Raw genomic sequence first — 20,948 nt, 5'->3', positions numbered from 1 at the left:
AATATTTTGAGAAAAAAGTTGCAAATTTACTAGAAACCTACAAGAAAAAAAGTTGCAGATTTAAGAGATTTAAAGTGACAAATCTGCGCAAAAAAAGTTGCAGATTTACGAGAAAAAAGTAAAAAAAAAACTTTTTTCTCCTAGATTCAACACTTTAAATCTCATAAATCTGCACATTTTTTTCGCGGAGATTTGTTACTTTAATCTTGTCAATTTTTTTCTCAAAATATTATTTTCGTATGTTTTTTTTTTTTTTTTTTTTACACATTCTGGCTGGGTTTGAATTTGGAATTTGCAAGTATTTCAATGAGTCTCCTATTAAGGGTTAAAGTGGTGAATCTGGCAGAAAAAAGTTGCTTTTTTCCATTTTTTTCTCGTAAAACTGCAACTTTTTTTCTTGTAGATTTGCCACTTTAATCTAGTAAATTTGCAACTTTTTTTCTCGAAATATTACCTGAAGTTACCAAATATAGTTCTTTGCCTGATAAAGGGTTAAAGTCACAGTCACAAAACAAATACTTAAGAAACCTTTTCCTGATTATACTGAAGGAACGTTTTTGACTTTGACTTTTACTGCAGTAGAAGCTGTGAATATACTTCTTCCATCTGTGGTTCCCACACTGGCGGAGCAGTTTAATGTGATTAGTTGTGGATATTGAAGCCGACTGATGGTGAAGTGAGGATGAAAGGCTGCTCTGTGTCTCCTGATCACCTCTAACTCTTCCTCTGATCGTCTCCGTCTCTGCTCATTTACAACTAATTGAGTTTCCTGTTGGGGAGACGAGTCAAGTTCAGTTCTCAAAGAGTTTCCACCTCGTTGTGTTTCCAGGTGTCGCTGAGTTCTACCGTAAAAACTAAAACTTTTATACTGATGCATGGCTGTAAGAGCGCTGCTCTCCCAGGCACAGGACGGTCCTCCAGCTGCTTTCTACCAGAGACTCCAGCAGGGGGCGCTGACGGCTGCAGAAGCATTTGGGTCCATTCGTTTCAATACAAAATGAGGAAACTTCTCACTTTATTTATTACCTCAGAAATGTTTTTTAGGACAACACTATGGTCTCAATTGCTCGTAAAAAATCTTGGATTCGAATCGATGATTCGGGGCGGGGCTCCAAGATTTTATTTTGAAAAAAATGTATTTTTTTTTGGCTACCTTTGATTGACAGGTCACTAACAAGGCAAGCTGTCATCAGGCGAGAAGAAAAGCAATGCGTATCTACGGCAACATGTCAACAAAGTTATATAACATATAACGTACTAAAGGTAAATTTGTTTGGACAAATATAATAATAAAAACAAAAACAGCTGATAATAGTTTAATTTAAGAGCTGATATCTAGATATTTTCCATGGTTTTATTGATGATTTTGGTTATTAACAACAAAACCACGGAAAATGTCTAGATATCAGCTCTTAAATTAAACTATTATCAGCTGTTTTTGTTGTTATCATTATATTTGTCCAAACAAATGTACCTTTAGTTGAACCAGGCATTAAAATGAACAAATATAGTGAAGAAAACAAGGGTGGTCTAATATTTTCCATGACTGTATATATATATGACTGTATATATATATATATATATATATATATATATATATATACATATATTAAAAGAAGGAAGTTTACCGGTTTGGTCTCATAACTTTGACCCTTTTCACTGTATTTTCACTTAATGACACTTAGCCCTTTATCAGGCAAAGGACTATATTTGGTAGAAAAAAGTTGCTTTTTTCCCACTTTTTTCTTGTAGATTTGCCACTTTAATCTAGTAAATTTGCTACTTTTTTCTTGAAATATTACCTGAAGTTACCAAATATAGTTCTTTGCCTGATAAAGGGTTAATTACAATATCTTGTTCAGCGCTCAGTTGGACTAACGGACACACTAAGGAGTCGCTGTTTTAGCCAAAACTAACATCCAGTTAATCTAACATGAGTCAGTCAGGTTGAGGTGTAGAGAGGCTGTAGTCAGTGATCCAAATATGGTCTGCTCCCTGTTTCAGGAAACAAGATGGCGACGAGTGTAACGCTGAACTTAGTGCCTTAAACGGCCACAAACCAACAAGTGACCTCACGGTGACTACGTCCATTATTTAGACAGTCTATGGTTCAGTCTTTAGAGTGTGTGACTGTTGTGTGTTGGTGAGTGTGTTCAGTGATCAGCTGGCAGCAGCCGAAGCTCTTTCATCATAATAAGCGGGCGTTTCTCCTGCTTCACTCTCTGTTGTGGTCTCTGGACTTTTTCAGACCCAAAATGAGAAAATCAGTCGTGTCTAGTAAACCGTATTAAAAGTTCCGATCTGAGGCCCAAACCCCCCAAAAACTTAAAAGACATTGTTGTAAAGTTTCGGTGGTTTTTAGCTTCTCTTTCATTTGTTCGACGTTGGAAATTTGTATAATTGTTCGGAATGAAAAAGTCAAACAGCCCCAGTTTATAATGTGAGGGTGGGATCCTGGTTCAAGTTTCTCATGTTTCATGAGAAGATGAAACCAAAGACAGCATGGAGCTGTGATCAGAAGATTATTAAACAGGAGCAAACATCCAATCTGACTTCTGTTGTCTTCACTGAGAAACACCTTCTGCTCCTCTTCTCTCTGAAGTCTGGATGAAAATGTGCATTAAACATGCTGCTGTAAACAAGATTAAAAAAAAAAACTTTATTGCAAAACCAACAAGAGTTTGGAGAGTTCCCATCCTGACATGGTTTCTGTTGGGAACTGGATCCTTCAGTCGTTTAGAGTTAATAATAAGATCATGGAAGATTCACAACAGGTCCAGTTTTTTGCTGTATTTTTTGACACAAATACTGGAAAGAAATCTCTCTCCTGTTTAATCATATAAAGGTTATAGTCATCATTATCAAAGTGAATATTAATGAATAACACAACAACAGAACGGAGACCAGCTCCGAAACATTTCATACAACTAAACATTTCTTCTCTCCGCCAGCAGAACGACTGAAGTCCTCCTCACCTGTTCCTGTCCAGTCAGCTGATCATTAAGGCCGCGTTCAGACTGCCAGCCAAAATCTGATTTTTAGCCCATCCAGATTGGAACTGGATCGCTCTTATGAAGTCTGAACAGTCACAAATCACATGAAATCCGATTTTTGCGAACCGGATCTAAACCACCTTCGGGAGGTAGTTTCAGATCGCATTTGGACAGATGCGTCTCAGTCTGAACCTCCACTGAACACTCAGATCGGTTTTGACTTTCCGTGACGTCACTTTACGCGGCGCGTAACGCGGAGACGAGGTGTCCACCGGCAGACGCGCCCGACATATGCGGCCCGACGGGGGCGTCCATCCGTCCGGTTTCTCCCCTGGTGCGTCTGAGATGTTGTGCACCTCTACTGGACAGTGATAAGGCCTGAGGTGACCTGCCTCCATCATGTTTGTTGTTGTTGTTGTTGTTGTTGTCGCAATTATATGACGTCAGACGCTCTGACACCGTTACTATAGCAACCTGTCAGATCAGTCAATAATGTGGCCCAGTCTGAACAGAGCCATATCCGATTTGGACACTTGCTAAAACAGTAAAAAAAATCGGATTTGAGTAGGAATCTGATTTTAATCAGATTCACCTGCAGTCTGAACGCGGCCTACAGGGACAGTTTGGTCTCAGGTGGTTTCTGTCCTCGCTGCGCTCCAGGTTCTTGGTAAAAGATGGGTTTTTTTCCACAACTGGTTCATGATCCTCCTCTTTTAGCCACTCACCAGTCCTCTGACTGTCACCACAGAATAAACAGACAGGACAGACAGGAGGACGGACAGGAGGACAGACAGGAGGACAGACAGGAGGACAGACAGGAGGACGGATGGATCAGACCTCAGAGTCAGAGAGAAGCAGGGACTCATGGGAAACCTCCCCCCCTGTGTGTGAGTCCGGCTGGGACGAGGAGGGACTCTGGTCTTTGTCGGGTGTCTCTGAGTCTTTTTCTCTCTCTTCCTCCTTTTCCTCACCTCCTCTCCTCTGCTCCTCGTCCTCCTGCTGCCCTCCTCCTCCCTCCCCCTCCTCCTGCTCCTCCTCCTGCTCCTCCTGCTCCTCCTGCTGCTGCTGCAGGGCGTTGAGGCGCTCCACCACGCAGTGCGCCGTCAGCCGGGCCTCGGGGTCGTGGTCCCAGCACTCAGTGACGGTGGAGCAGAAGATGCTCATCCCCTGCAGGAGAGAGGAGCAGAGTGAGACTCTGGAGGACACAGAGGAGCAGGAGAGGAGAGACGTGACGTCCTACCTGGTGCTGCGTCCACGCCGCGGGGATGTCGGGCCGTCCCCGGTCCCTCAGCACCAGGTCCCTCATGCTGTCCACACAGGGCTGCTCACACACCTGAGAGCCGAACGCTGGCTCGTAGCTCTTCACCTCTGTACCAACACACATTATATACACATTATTCACACACACACACACACACACACACACACACACACACACACACACATTCTTGTACTTCTTGTACTTGTACTTGTACTTCTATCTTTGTGAGGGCCCTCATTGAAATAGTGAATTCCCTAGCAAGGTTATCATAGTTTGGGATTTTTCATTAGTTTTAGTTTTTTTTTTTTTAAATGTATTTTTTTGGGCTTTTTCATGCCTTTAATGGACAGGTTAGCTGAAGAGAGACAGGAAGCGCCTGCGTAACCCACTACGCTACCGACCACCCCATTAGTTTTAGTTTTAATTTTGTTGTGAATTTTTGTTTTCAAATTCAGAAAACACAACAGGACATTTTCACTATAATTTTAGTTATTTTTGTAACTACACAATACAGTTTTATTATTATCATTATCATGTTACCTTTAACCCTTAAAACAAAGTCTGAAATCTCAAAAAAAAGAAAAGCCTTTAAAGAAGTGAGGACCGGCCGAAATGTCCTCATTTTGCAAAAATGTCCTCACTCTGTTGGTTAAAAACTTGTTGCGGTACAAGAACACACACACACACACACACACACACACACACACACACACACACACACGTGTCTGTCGAGAGGCTCTGGAGCTGCAGAATCATTCACAGAGTTGCTTTGAGCTGCATTCTGGTGGACCGAGCGACCACAGACAACTCTCACATGAAGCTGGAGGAGCTCTTACCTCCGACGGCGTGGCAGCGAGACGCCATCTCCCAGTGGACCAGCGCCATGGAGTAAACATCCATCTGTTTAAAGGCCTCCAGGTCCTCCAGGTTCACCCTGGACTCCAGCACCTCAGGGGCCATGTAGCGAGCTGTCCCCACCTGGACGGGACGACACAGGAAGTCCCATCAAGTGACGACCAAACCACAGCGAAAATATGCATTTTGAAAATGTGGAAATCTGACTCACCACCTAAATTCGAAACCTGGCTAAGGGAGTTGGTAGGAATCCTCCACATTGAACAACTGAGATACGAGATATCCGGCAACTTACATAAATTCTACGGTGTATGGTGACCTACAGTATCCTGGAGCACTTGAAACTATAGTTAACCCCCCTAAAGAGTACCTAGTCTGACATGTTAGACTCACTCAAGTGGACACTCTTGACATTAGACACTTGACATTAGACACTTTTGACATTATATTGTGCCTCTCTGTTTGTAATTTGTTTTGGTATGTTATGGTATGTGTCAAGTTCTTTATTTATTTATTTTTTTTCTAGTTTATTTATTCACCTATGTTTTTATTTTATTTATTTATTATCATTATTATTATTATCGTGTGTTCTTGAAGAGTACCTATTGTGACATTTTATACACTTAAGTGGACATTCGACTCTGACATTATATTGTGTATACTCTGTTTTGATATGTCATAGTTTGTGTCTAGTTTTTATTTATTTGCCTTTTATTATTTGTGTATGTATGTTAATTGTCACTCTGAAAATTGACGATGAAAATATTTTGAAAAAAAAAAAAAAAAAGTGAGGACCAAACATCAGATTCAATGAATCTCTGCTTAACATGTCCTGCAGGGCTCACCTGTCCACTGTTGGCGTAGTCCTCCACGGTGAGGGACAGGTCCAGCCTCAGCGCCAGGCCGAAGTCACACAGAGCGCACTCCCTCCTGCTCTTCACCACCATGTTGCTGCTCTTCAGGTCCCGATGGGCGACTGGAACCTGCAGCAACACACAGCGGCAGGTTAATAACACGCCGTACGTTGTTTCAAAGTAAGTGTCTTGTTGTGAGGTCGGACTGAAAATAAACAAGGTAAGAAACTAACAGACGTCCCTCTCTTAATGACCCCCCGACAGGTGGTTTATACCAGTGGTTCCCAACCTTGGGGTCCCGACCCCAATTGGGGTCGCGAAATGATTTCTGGGGGTCGCCAAATCATTTTGGAGGTCAGCTCTGTCTCCACTGTGTTAAAGTGTTCATGTGTTAATATCTTTTGGTCTTTTTGGCCATTTAATGTCTTTTTTATTGTAATTTTGTCTTTTTTTGGTCTTTTTGTGTCTTTTCTGACAAATACCAAGCAAGTTATAACTTTACATGGAGTCTCTGGCTTGAAGCTGACTGTTTTTAGTTGTTGTCTGCTTCATTATTTGTCCAAAATACATCGTATCAACTGAGTTTGTATGATCTGAACTGTGCGTGGAGATTCTGTTCAGTGAACGGGGGTCACAGACAACATGCATGTTAAATTGGGGGTCGCAACTCAAAGAGGTTGAGAACTACTGGTTTATACAACACCTCATTACACCCCAGGTTTCCGTACAGCAGTGAACTTATTTTGTATTCTCAAGGAACAAACGGCACGTGGTCGTACGGTTTGGAGGACTTGTGATCTTTGGTGATGCTGGCAGTGTTATACTACTCGAGATCAGTCTTGGTCTCGAGACCACTTTTTGAAGGTCTCGGTCTCATCTCGGAATCGACTGCCTTGTCTCGGTCTTGGACAAAGCAGACTTTTTTATTTCAAGACCGGTCAAGACCACAACTGTGCATTTTTGGATTTACTTGTTAATATTGTTACTGTATTTTTGCGTAATTCGTATTGCTTCAAGTTCAACTAATATCATGACTCATATGCAATTTGAAATTGTTGTCACTGTTAACGGCTGTCAAGATTTTTTGTGCACAGCTACAAAAAAAAGAAAACACAGCGCAACTTGGAAATTCTGCAAAGCAACGTTTGTTTCAGTTTAAGGAGCATGTGGAAGGTAAGAGATGAAGGATAAGAGATAACAGACTGATACCTTTGGTATCCCGCTGGGCGTGGTGTCACTATGGAGATGAGCTAACCCTCTGGCGATGCTGCCTGCCATGGCAATAAGCTCCTCCCAGCTCAGGATGTTGGAGGTGAGGAAGTCCTGCAGGTTTCCGAGGCTGTGATAGGCCAGAACCAGCCAGTACTTCCTGAGAGCGGGCGGGCCCCTCTCCTCAGCCGCCAGGAATCGAACCACGTTGTCGTGCTCCAGGTTGGGGTCGGAAAAGATGGAGCACTCGTTTCTCCACGAGACGTATTCCACTGCCGGAAACACCTTCACCGCCACTGTTTCATAGTTGCTAGCTCCGCCCTTCTCACCGTCGAGCAGGCAGGCCCGCCACACTTCAGCGAAGCGCCCTTTCCCCACCAGGACTTCCAGCTTGATGGGCAGCGGTTCGGCCCGTTGGTCCTGCCAGCCCGCCATGTTTCCGATGATGTCGTTGTTGGGCGTCGGCTCGGTGGCCTCTCCATGGGCCCCCGTGGCCCCACACTGGGGGTCGAACGCCTGGTACAGGTCTGGGGTGCGCTTGGTGGGCCAGGCGGGGCGTGCAGGAGGGCCCGGTTTGTCTGGACAACGCGTGCGGTAGAAGTAAAAGGCGGCGATGGCGAGAATGGCGATGAGGACCGGAGGCACCAAACTCACCACCACCACTGGGACCACGTCCTTACTCTGTAGCTTGGAGAACCCTGCAGGAGCAGAGACACAACATACTGAGATCTGTCTGTCCTTCATTTATTCATCCATCCATCCATCCATCATCCATCCATCCATCCATCAACCATCCATCCATCCATCCATCCATTCATCATCCATCCATCCATTCATCATCCATCCATCCATCCATCCATCCATCAACCATCCATCCATCCATCCATCCATCCATTATCATCCATCCATCCATCAACCATCCATCCATCAACCATTCATCCATCCATCCATCCATCATCCATCCATCCATCCATCCATCCATCCATCCATCAACCATCCATCCATCCATCATCCATCCATCATCCATCCATCAACCATCCATCCATCCATCATCCATCCATCCATCCATCCATCAACCATCCATCTATCTATCCATCCATCAACCATCCATCCATCCATCCATCCATCATCATCCATCATCCATCAACCATCCATCCATCCATCCATCCATCCATCATCCATCCATCCATCCATCCATCCATCCATCCATCCATCAACCATCCATCTATCTATCCATCCATCAACCATCCATCCATCCATCCATCCATCCATCATCATCCATCATCCATCAACCATCCATCCATCCATCCATCCATCCATCAACCATCCATCCATCCATCCATCTATCCATCCATCCATCCATCCATCCATCCATCCATCAACCATCCATCCATCCATCCATCCATCATCCATCCATCCTTTCATTTATTCATCCATCCTTCTCCTCCATACTATCAATAGTCCATCCTCTGCCCCCTGACTGTGACCTGTCATGTGATGGTGCTCACCATTCGCGCCCTTGTCGAAGATGAGCTTGTCGCTACACTCATGCTCATTTATCCATCCATCCATCCATCCATCCATCCATCCATCCATCCATCCATCCATCCATCCATCATCCATCCATCCATCCATCCATCAACCATCCATCCATCCATCCATCCATCAACCATCCATCCATCCATCAACCATCCATCCATCCATCCATCCATCCATCCATCCATCAACCATCCATCCATCCATCCATCCATCCATCCATCCATCCATCCATCCATCAACCATCCATCCATCCTTTCATTTATTCATCCATCCTTCTCCTCCATACTATCAATAGTTCATCCCTGACGGTGACCTGTCATGTGATGGTGCTCACCATTCGCTCCCTTGTCGAAGATGAGCTTGTCGTTACACTCGTGCTCCCACTGACAGCCGCAGACCATCATGGCGCCGTGGTCGGTGTGCTGCGGGACCATGTGACACTGTGTAGAGGTGAAGTTGAGCAGCAGGCGTGGGTCCACGCCCTCTAGTGGCAGCGCCGGGTTGTGACACAACGTGTGCACCGTCATCGTGTTGTTGTTCTTCCTCCTGGAAGAAAAGAGGGAAATACAGGTGCATCTCAATAAATTAGAATATCAAAGAAAACCTTATTTATGTATGTAATTCAATAACACATTATATAGATCCATTACACACAGAATTAAACATTCCATGTTTTCATTTATTGAATTTCTTCTCATTATAATGATTATGGCTTACATTTAATGAAGACCTAAAGTTCAGTGTCTCAAAAAATGCGAATATTACAAAAAAACTGTTTTAAAAAGTATGTTTAATATGGAAATGTTGGCCTCTGAAAAGTATGTCCATCTATATGACTCAATACTTGGTTGGGGCTGTTTGACTTAAACTACTGGAAATGGACTTTTACATCATATTCTAATGTATCGAGTGTGTGTGTGTGTTTTATTTCTTGTATTCTGACTTGTATTGGAGAATTTTCTGTATGTCATTAGCAGCTTTGTTTCTTCACTCTGAACCAGCTGATGGAAACTCACTAACTCACATTTCAACACTTTAATTGGACTTTAATGGAAACAAGCTGGTGATACAAAGTGAAGATTCAGAAAGATGGCAGTCCTGTACTGCAGTGGCAGTTATACACAGGGGCCTACAGGGGCCACTGCTCCTGTGGAGAAGCCCCTGGCCTCTGTGTCAAATTAATAATAATTGTAACTATGAACGACGGAACAATTCTTACCTATTTTTTGTTCAAACAATATCTCATTGTACACAAAAGGAACCCACAATGTGTACATTGTATAACAGTTACATTGAGGGCATTTTTACTTGGTCTTGTCTCGGTCTCGGACTGGGCGCACTCAGGTTTTTTTTTCGAGACCGGTCAAGACCACTGCTGATAGGCTTTTTGTCCACGCCTTACTGATAAGAGTGAAAAAGGACCCTCTCAAAAACAGCTGATAACTTCAAATCATTGTGCTGCTCTGAAAACAACAGAGCAAAGATTGTTTTTGTTGTTGCATTTCTTTAAATGCAAACTGAAATAAAAGGAAAACTCACATTTTGATGTTTTGTCATGATTTTCCTTTGTTATATATGGTCTTGGTCTTGTCTCTGTCTCTGTACTCTCTGGTCTTGGTTGGTGCGGTCCTGACTACAACACTACCGGCCCCTCCTTGCCCCCACAGTAACACTGGTCTTGAACCGCCACTGCTGCACGGTTTACCTTCACATGTTTAACTGCAGAGCTGCAGGTGAGAGGAGCTTTAACCCTTTATCAGGCAAAGAACTATATTTGGTAACTTCAGGTAATATTTTGAGAAAAAAGTTACAAATTTACTAGATTAAAGTGGCAAATCTGTGCGAAAAAGGTGCAGATTTACGAGAAAAAGTGGGAAAAAAGCAACTTTTTTCTCCCAGATTCACCACTTTAAATCTCATAAATCTGCGCATTTTTTCTCGTACATTTGCCACTTTAATCTTGTAAACTTTTTTCTCAAAATATTATTTTCATATGTTTTTTTTTTTTACACATTCTGGCTGTATGTAATATCCTCCAATATTCTCTAGGGTTGAAATTTGGAATTTGCCCTATTAAGGGTTAAAGTGGTGAATCTGGGAGAAAAAAGTTGTTTTTTTTTCACTTTTTTCTTGTAAATCTGTGACTTTTTTTGCGCAGATTTGCCACTTTAAATCTCTTAAATCTGCTACTTTTTTTTTTTTGTAGATTTGCCACTTTAATCTAGCAAATTTGCAACTTTTTTCTCAAAATATTACCTGAAGTTACCAAATATAGTTCTTTGCCTGATAAAGGGTTAAAATGCTAAATAACTTCTTGTTCATCTTTATGAACTTTGACCTGAATAAAGCAGCGCCTCAATCCTCCTCCTCCTCTCTTATCTCGGTTTCCTGCAGCTATCTGGGAGGGTCCGCCGGCTGACGTGAACAGGAAATGAGAGGGGCGCAGCGAGGGGGATCCCGGCTAAGAGCTGCTATCCAAACAAAAGCACGACTCAGCAGAAAGTTTCCAGAGATGCTGACGCTCCGAGAGGCTCACACACGGAAAAACAACTGAGAGGAGCTCCGAGATAAAGAAACAGGAGCAGCTGTTCCAGATGTTTCAGATGAGCTTTGATGTTTGACTGAGTCAGATCCACAGCAAAATATCAAGAATACAAGAAATGATCTGTAGATGCTGAACCTGGTCACCTTTATTTCTCTCAGTTTTATTTCTTTAAAAAAAACCGTTTGGATATAAAATAACAATACTTTAAAAATTATTATTTTCTAAATATCATATAATTTAATTTACTTTTATGTTTTTTATGATGCTCTTAGTTATTGTCATTTTACTGGATTCTAAATAAAATATTTCTACTTGCTGATGTTCTTACTGGTCCATTTAAAAAAAATGTGTTTGAAAAAAAAGAGAGAGAAAATAAATGTGGAAATATAAATAAGGATAAAATAAAGAATAAATAACTAAATAAAAATGTAGAAATATGAAAAATAAATAATTAAAAGAGTAAATACACTTGGAAATATAAACTGGAATAAATAAAATAAAATGTGGTCATAAATATAAATAAGGAATTATAGATAAGTGATTAAAAATGGAAAAAAAAAATCAATAAAAAAGGGAAAAAAGGGGAAAAAAGTAGTAATGTGAAGAAATAATAAAAAAAATCATTTATTTCTGAATATATTTATAGATTTCAAGAATGTTTATTTTTTTAAGTTATTGGATGCAAATTAATCTATTATATCTGTACATCTTTATTATTCTTTTTTATTATTCTTTTACCTCTATTGTTTTTGCATTAAAGCAGTTAATGAGTGAAGTGGGAGGAGCTGTGATGTCATACTGACCACACGGCAACGCAGATCTCCTCGACAACGTTGCAGAAGGAAGACAGCGAGCAGTTACTGGAGCAGACGTTGTCTCTGCACACGGGACTGGACACCTCACACCACCGGCACAGGTTGAAGCTCAGGTGGGACAGGGACTTGGCAACTAGAGGACCTGCAGGACAGAGACACGTCAGAGACACAGAGACACATCAGAGACACGTCAGAGACACGACAGAGACACATCAGAGACAAGTCAGAGACATGTCAGAGACACGTCAGAGATACATCAGAGACACAGAGACACGTCAGAGACACAGAGACACATCAGAGACACGTCAGAGACACGACAGAGACACATCAGAGACAAGTCAGAGACACGTCAGAGACACGTCAGAGACATGTCAGAGACACTTCAGAGACACGTCAGAGACAAGTCAGAGACACGTCAGAGACACAGAGACACATCAGAGACATGTCAGAGACACGTCAGAGACAAGTCAGAGACACAGAGACAAGTCAGAGACACAGAGACACGTCAGAGACATGTCAGAGACACTTCAGAGAGATGTCAGAGACACGTCAGAGACACAGAGACACGTCAGAGACACTTCAGAGACATGTCAGAGACACGTCAGAGACATGTCAGAGACACGTCAGAGACACAGAGACACGTCAGAGACATGTCAGAGACACTTCAGAGACATGTCAGAGACAAGTCAGAGACACAGAGACATGTCAGAGGCACGTCAGAGACACAGAGACATGTCAGAGGCACGTCAGAGACACAGAGACGTGTAATATATCTACAAAATAAAATATATCTACAAAATAAAATAATAACTTCATAACTTAATTTTAATAACTGAAATGTGATACATCCAATGCTCAGACTTATGTGGACTTATGTCCATATTTAATGAGTCTGCTTAAAAACAATGTGTGTGTAAAGTCTCTGCCACGTACTGACTCACACCATTAGTGTGTGTGTGTGTGTGTGTGTGTGTGTGTGTGTGTTAGCTGCAGTTTCTCAATGCTAAGTTTTTAGATCTAATGAGTGTCAGAGGGACCCACCCACATCCTGTTCTCTCTTTCTCACACACACACACACACACACACACACACATGCACACACACACACACAAGCACGCACGCATGCACACACATCACACACACACACACACACACACTGTTCACTGGTGCTATGTGTGTGTGTGTGTGTGTGTGTGTGTGTGCGTGTACACTACTGTTGTTATGATGTGACGCTCTGCCACATCATAACAACAGCAGTGATCAGACCCAGATGACACAGAAATGCCAGTTAAATCAAAACAACCACACACACACACACACACACACACACACACACACACACACACACATACACACATATCTACACAAACATACAAAGAATTACACACAAACTGAACCACACAGCGTTATAATTACATATACTTTATACACACACACTGGACGGTACACATAAACACGCAACACTTCATTAACTCATACACACACACACACACACACACACGCACACACACACACACACACACACACACACACAGCTGAAGTTATTCCAGATGTTTCTTCCAAACAGAGTCAGAGACAAAGGAAAGTGAAAGAGCTTGAGAGGCAGAAAGCAAAAAAGCTCTCTTTAATTAGAATCAGCACACTGTGTGTGTGTGTGTGTGTGTGTGTGTGTGTGTGTGTGTGTGTTACAGAGATGAGAGTATAAGACAACAAAAAGTCTCTACGTGTGTTAAACAGTGGTGTTTGTTTTTGTATGAAGCTGACAGCGAGTTTGTGTATGTTTAGATGTGTGTAACTGTGTGTGTGTGTGTGTGTGTGTGTGTAACTGTGTGTGTGTGTGTGTGCGTGTGTGTGTGTGTGTGTGTGTGTGCCTCCAGGAGTAAATTGAAGCCAGGAGTGAGCTGAGTTCAGAGCCAAGTTAGTATCCAGCGCTCCGCCCTCAAAGGCTCATGGGAAATATGTGAGAGCTCCACACTGCCTAGTGGACACACACACACACACACACGCACACACACACACACACACACACACACACACACATCTACACATACAGTGTAGATTAAAAGGAAAAGTTCCACATTTTGAGGAGATGTATTTATATTTCTTATTCCTCTCCTCTCGGGTCTGTTCAGCAGCTGTTAGCTTAGCTTAGCATAAAGACTGGAAATGAAGGGAACCTGTTAGCGTGCTCTGTCCTCTGATCAGCTGCTCTACAGCTGATCAACATGTGAAATCTGGTTTGTTTCATTTGTGCAAAAAGTGCAAAAACGACAGTTTCAGAGGACAAACAAACAAAAAGCATGATTTGATTATTTCTTATGATGATATTCACTCTGATACATTATGATTCAACACACACACACACTTTCTAAATCTTTCCATCCTTCATTTTAAAAAATGAATAATTTCCATCTACATAAAGACTACTCTTTGTATTTCTGTATTTAACCTTTGTGACGCTTACTGACTCCTGATTTAAAGCAAAACAGCTGCTCTGAGCTACAGCCAATGAGACAATAATGTTTTCTCATGAAGACACTCGTTTGGTTTTCTATAAAATATGATGATGACATTATTTCATCATCATTTTCTCATGTAAAAACCATGAGGCCGGTCTAAAGGAATCGTGGTTGACTCAGAAAGACGTTAAAGTTAGCAATTCATAATTTTTTCAAATGACAGCCTTAGCAAATAAAGTTTAAAAAGTAAAGGTCCTCTTTTTGCAGAATGTCTACTTTCATAGCATTATATAATGTTATATAATAATATTGTTATTATTATTATTACTATTAATACATGTAGGAGTATGTATAATGTGTAATAATACTGCATCATGTCATAGTATTTGTACTCGTGCCACTTTCTAATCAGAGCAAGCCGTTAAAGAAGACAGAACAGATATTTATTATCCACATCCAGCTGTGTGTGTGTGTGTGTGTGTGAGGAGTCATCAGGCCATCACCACGTCACCTCCCTGCCCTCATTAGTAAAAAGATAAATACACACACATAATACAAACAAACAAACAAACACTTTCTTTCAGTGCCAGTCAGTCTCTTCTCCAGAGTCTTAAGACAACGCCAAGAAGTGTGTGTGTGTGTGTGTGTGTGTGTGTGTGTGTGTGTGCGTGTGTGTGTGTGTGTGTGTGTGTGTCTCAGATACACTCGCTCTTTGTTAGATGTGAGATAATAAGTTGCCTTTCAGTCATGCACACACTGTTAATTCATGTTTAAAATCATACTTCATTCAGGCTGAATAACACTCAGACGTTTAGAATAATAAATGTAATATAATAATGAATCAGCCATAAAATCCATAATCAAATGATACAAAACAGGAGTTACTTTAATAAATAAAGAATATTTCAAAGACTTTAGTGAATCAGCACACGAGAAGAGAAACAGAAGTAAGAAATTAAAGAAAATGACTAGTCAAGTAGGGCATGTCCTGTAGTAAAGTGGGCATGTCCTGTAGTAAAATGGGATTGTCCTGTAGTGAAGTGGGTGTGTCCTGAAGTAAACTAGGTATGTCATAGTTAAGTGGGTATGTCCTTTAGGAAAGTGGGCATGTCCTGTAGTAAACTGGATATGTCATAGTAAAGTGGCCATGTCCTGAAGTAAAGTGGGCATGTCCTGAAGTAAAGCGGGAATGTCCTGTAGTAAGGTGGGCATGTCCTGAAGTAAAGTGGGCATGTCCTGAAGTAAAGTGTGTATGTTCTGAAGTAGAGTGTGTATGTCCTGTAGGAAAGTGGGCATGTCCTGTAGTAAACTGGATATGTCATAGTAAAGTGGCCATGTCCTGAAGTAAAGTGGGCATGTCCTGAAGTAAAGCGGGAATGTCCTGTAGTAAGGTGGGCATGTCCTGAAGTAAAGTGGGCATGTCCTGAAGTAAAGTGTGTATGTTCTGAAGTAGAGTGTGTATGTCCTGTAGGAAAGTGGGCATGTCCTGTAGTAAACTGGATATGTCATAGTAAAGTGGCCATGTCCTGAAGTAAAGTGGGCATGTCCTGAAGTAAAGCGGGAATGTCCTGTAGTAAGGTGGGCATGTCCTGATGTGAAGTGGGCATGTCCTTAAGTAAACTAGGTATGTCATTGTAAAGTGGGTATGTCATAGTAAAGTGGGTATGTCCTGTAGTAAAGTGGGAACGTCCTGTAGTAAAGTGGGTATGTCCTGAAGTAAAGTGGGAATGTCATGTAGTAAAGTGGCTATGTCTTGATGTAAAGTGGTAATGTCATAGTAAAGTGGGTATGTCCTGAAGTAAAGTGGGTATGTGTTGTAGTAAAGTGTCCAGTTCCAAAACAAATTCACACCTTTGCATCACATGCAGTTCAACTGTGTTGACCACCTTTGCACCTTTGACCGGTGAAGTTGCATCCTCGACCGATAACTTCAAAGTGTGTGTGTGTGTGTGTGTGTGTGTGTGTGTGTGTGTGGTTGACCCCACTTGACCCTCAAACTGTCTACAAGCCAGCAGGTATCTGTGTGTGTTACATCCTTTAATGCCCTGAATATAGAGTTAACATTAGTAAACTGTATCATAAGTTAAAGTCTTCCAACTGGATGTAAAGTCAGTTTGCGATGCTGACATTAGGAGGATACGACCTCTCTCATCCTCAGATCCTCAGATGTCTCTGATTTGAAATGTTACAGATTTTATCTTTAAGACTTTTGAAGGACCCTGCTCACAGAACAGGAAACTCTTTTGTAAACAAGTTTTTGGACAGTTTGTGTCCGCGTCTCTGTCTTAGCTCTATAAAGAAAAGATTCTCCCAGTTAGGAAGAACTTGACTAAACAGAACACAGAACCTGAGCCACACACACACACACACACACACACACACACACACACACACACAGAGCGTCTCTCTGTTTCTAATAAATAAATACTCAGTTTATAACATGTGAATACTCAGTTTATAACATGTGAATACTCAGTTTATAACATGTGAATATTCAGTTTATAACATGTGAATACTCAGTTTATAACATGTGAATACTCAGTTTATAACATGTGAATACTCAGTTTATAACATGTAAATACTCAGTTTATAACTTGAAAACTTGCAGCACCATTAACTTTTTCAAACAAAAAACAACAAAATAAACAAGAGGTCTGTATTTGGAAAAACACAAGTACTTACACACTGTACTACAGTACAAGTACTAGATACCACACTGTGAAGCTAGTATATTACTGCTGTGTTGATGTGTACTTTTACTGCACTCAACTAACATAGTTAGCAGGTACTTTTACTTATATTGTAGTATCTAAGGAAGTTGTATTTGTAGTTTAACATAGTTGTACTGTTATTTGTACCTTTATTGCAGTATTTAAACAGTTTTAAAAGTACTTTTACACGTTTGTAAAAGTTACTTTAACATACTTGTCTTGGTACTCTTACTTATATTGCAGAATTATTATGTTATTATTAAGTATTGGTACTTTTACATTGTTATCGGTACTTTTACTCATATTGTAGTATTTAAGATAGTTGTATTTGTACTTCAACATACTTGTATTGTTACTTTTATTTATACTGCAGTATTAAACGTACTTGTATTGGTACTTTAACTTGTAATATAGTATTTAACAAATTATATTGGTACTCTTACATTTGTTATTGGTACTTTTACTTACATTGCAGTATTTGAACAGTTTTAATAGTACGTTTACATGTTTGTAACATTACTTTAACATACTTGTCTTGGTACTGTAACTTATATTGCAATATTTGACATACTTGTGTTGTACTAACTTGTAATATAGTATTAAACAAGTTATATTGGTACTTTTACATTGTTATCTGTACTTTTACTCATATTGTAGTATTTAAGGTAGTTGCATTTGTACTTCAACATACTTGTATTGTTACTTGTATTGCAGTATTTTACAGAGTTGTATTTGTACTTCAGCATACTTGTATTGGTACTTGTCTTTATACTGCAGTATTGAACATACTTATATTGGTACTTTAAATTGTAATATAGTATTTAACAAGTTATATTGGTACTCTTACATTGTTATTGGTACTTTTACTCACATTGCAGTACTTAAACAGTTTTAATAGTACTTTTACACATTTGTATTTGTACTATAACACAGTTGTACTGTTATTTGTACCTTTATTGCAGTATTTAAACAGTTTTAATAGTACTTTGTATCATTACTTGTCTTGGTACTCTAACTTATATTGCAGAATTTAACATAGTTATATTTGTACTTTGACATACTTGAATTGGTACTTTAAGTTGTAAAATAGTATTCAACAAGTTCTATTGGTACTCTTACATTGTTATCAGTACTTTTACTCATATTGTAGTATTTAAGGCCGTTGTATTTGTACATTAACATACTTGTATTGGTACTTTTCTATATACTGCAGTATTGAACAAACTTGTATTGGTACTTTTCTATATACTGCAGTATTGAACAAACTTGTATTGGTACTTTTCTATATACTGCAGTATTGAACAAACTTGTATTGGTACTTTTCTATATACTGCAGTATTGAACAAACTTGTATTGGTACTTTTCTATATACTGCAGTATTGAACTTACTTGTCTTGGTATTTTAACTTGTAATATAGTATTTAACAAGTTATATTGGTATTGAATTATATTGTAGTATTTAGGGTTGTTGTATTTGTACATTAACATACTTGTATTGGTACTTTAAGTTGTAAAATAGTATTCAACAAGTTCTATTGGTACTCTTACATTGTTATCGGTACTTTTACTCATATTGTAGTATTTAAGGTTGTTGTATTTGTACATTAACATACTTGTATTGGTACTTTTCTATATACTGCAGTATTGAACAAACGTGTATTGGTACTTTAACTTGTAATATAGTATTTAACAAGTTCTATTGGTACTCTTACATTGTTATTGGGGTTTTTTTACTCACATTGCAGTATTTAAACAGTTTTAATAGTAGCCTACTTTTACACATTTGTATTTGTACTTCAACACAGTTGCATTGTTTTTCGTACATATATTGCAGTATTTAACAAAGTCGTCTTGGTCCTTTAATTCGTATTGCAGTATTTTCCGGAGTTGTATTGGTACTTTTTCTGCAGATGTGTCCGGCCTCTCAGCTCCAGCAGCTCCAGCAGCAGCTGCGGGCAGCGGAGAGACTAAAGCCCGAGAACAGGCAGCACTCACCGGCCGTCAGCAGGACGAGGATCCCGGTCCAGATCGCCCGGCACCGAGCCATCATCTGCGGGCAAACAGAGCTCCGGCGGTCCGTGTGTCGGCGTCCGTGTGTCGCTGCTCGGCCCCGGGCTCCGCGCACACACTCCGCTGTCTCACTGAGACACAGTCCAGATGTTTTTCATCCAGATGTGGTCTAGCCCCGCCCCCCGCTGCTGCCGCTCAGTCTCCGCTGAAAAAAGGGAAACAGGAGAACATGAAGCTTTCACACAAGACTCAGATTAATACTTCACACAAGTAGAAGAACTCCAAATATTAGTACAAAAGTCAAAGTAAATGTACTCGTTGGATTAATCTGCATTATTAACTTTATTTATAACACTTTCTGAACAATATATTAAGTGCCTCACAACAAGAAATAGGCCTACAATAAAGCAATCATTTAGTTAATTAATTTGATTTCAAATTCAATAAAAAATAAAATGACAACAAAGATTTAAAGCAGCTGCAGATTCATCAAACCAATTTATACAAACATAAACTTTAGTGTCCTTTTATTATAAATGATAACGTTATAAATTATATTGCAGATGGAAAACTTAATATGAATATACCAAGCTTTTTATTTCTTATTTTAGTCCTCAACAATAAAACAAAGTGAATTACTTTAATAGTTACAGAAAGATAAATAAGAGATAATAAACAGATACAAACCTATAATTTTTTTAATCACCTATTTATTTCTATTTTATTTGTATTTAAGATTTTACATGTATTATATATATATATATGAATTAGTGGTAGAGAGATAAATATTATGGATTAATATTTATAATTTTATTTTCTCTCTCTGGTCTTTGATCAGCTGATATTAATGTCAATATTTTATTTACTTGCACTGTATTCTTCCTTGCTTGATTTCTGTTGCTGTAAATAATTATTCATTCTGATGTTAATAAATCAGATTAAAACTATTTTATTGATTATTTCGGTTTATTTCGGCTCATTAATCACATTAAAATGAAACTCAGAGATCGGAAGCAGCAGAAACACACAAATAATATTTGTTATAATACTATATTTCTATTTTTTTTTACTTTGTTCTATTTTCCTATACCTGAGTAATCAATATTTTCATTATTTACAAATGTATTATTATTATTATTATTATTATTATTGTTATTATTATTATTATTATTATTTATGAATGTTTTTTTACAAGATGTATTGTCTTATTTATTTATATTGTTTTCTATGTTTTTATAACATTTCTTATAGTGAACTCAAAGGCAACGTTTGTTCCTTGTGGACAATAAAGTTTTCATAAAGTTAAGATGTTTAAGATTAAAATCTTTGTCGTCACTAATCAGAAACATTTTATTGAACTTAATGTAAAATATGTTCTGGAGGTGAAAGGTTTATTGTTGAACACAGATATTAATTTGTTTAGAGAATATAAAAACATAATGAGACGATTAAACTGATGTTCTGCTGCCACCTGCTGGTCACAACATGGATCTGCAACAAAACAAACTAAGAAACATGCAAGAAAAAAAGAAAAGAAAAAAAAGTATATATATATATATATATATATATATATATATACATAAACATGATAACCACACCAGGGTTTTTTTCCTAATAAAATCTAACATCATGTAAAAGTCATTTTTAAGGTTTTAACTGTTTCAAAAAATGTTTGAGTAGCTTCAAACTCCCTGAAA

The 20,948-nt window shown here is 39.4% G+C and overlaps 1 pseudogene; it reads right to left on the bottom strand.

The window, feature by feature from the left end:
* Positions 1 to 2,644: 2,644 nt before the first annotated feature.
* Positions 2,645 to 19,409, bottom strand: LOC131979063 (TGF-beta receptor type-2-like; annotated as a pseudogene).
* Between the last annotated feature and the right edge of the window lie 1,539 nt (positions 19,410 to 20,948).

This window comes from Centropristis striata, chromosome 10 (assembly GCF_030273125.1).
Source record: "Centropristis striata isolate RG_2023a ecotype Rhode Island chromosome 10, C.striata_1.0, whole genome shotgun sequence".
Taxonomy (NCBI): domain Eukaryota; kingdom Metazoa; phylum Chordata; class Actinopteri; order Perciformes; family Serranidae; genus Centropristis; species Centropristis striata.
This window is presented reverse-complemented; position numbering and strand designations above follow the sequence as displayed.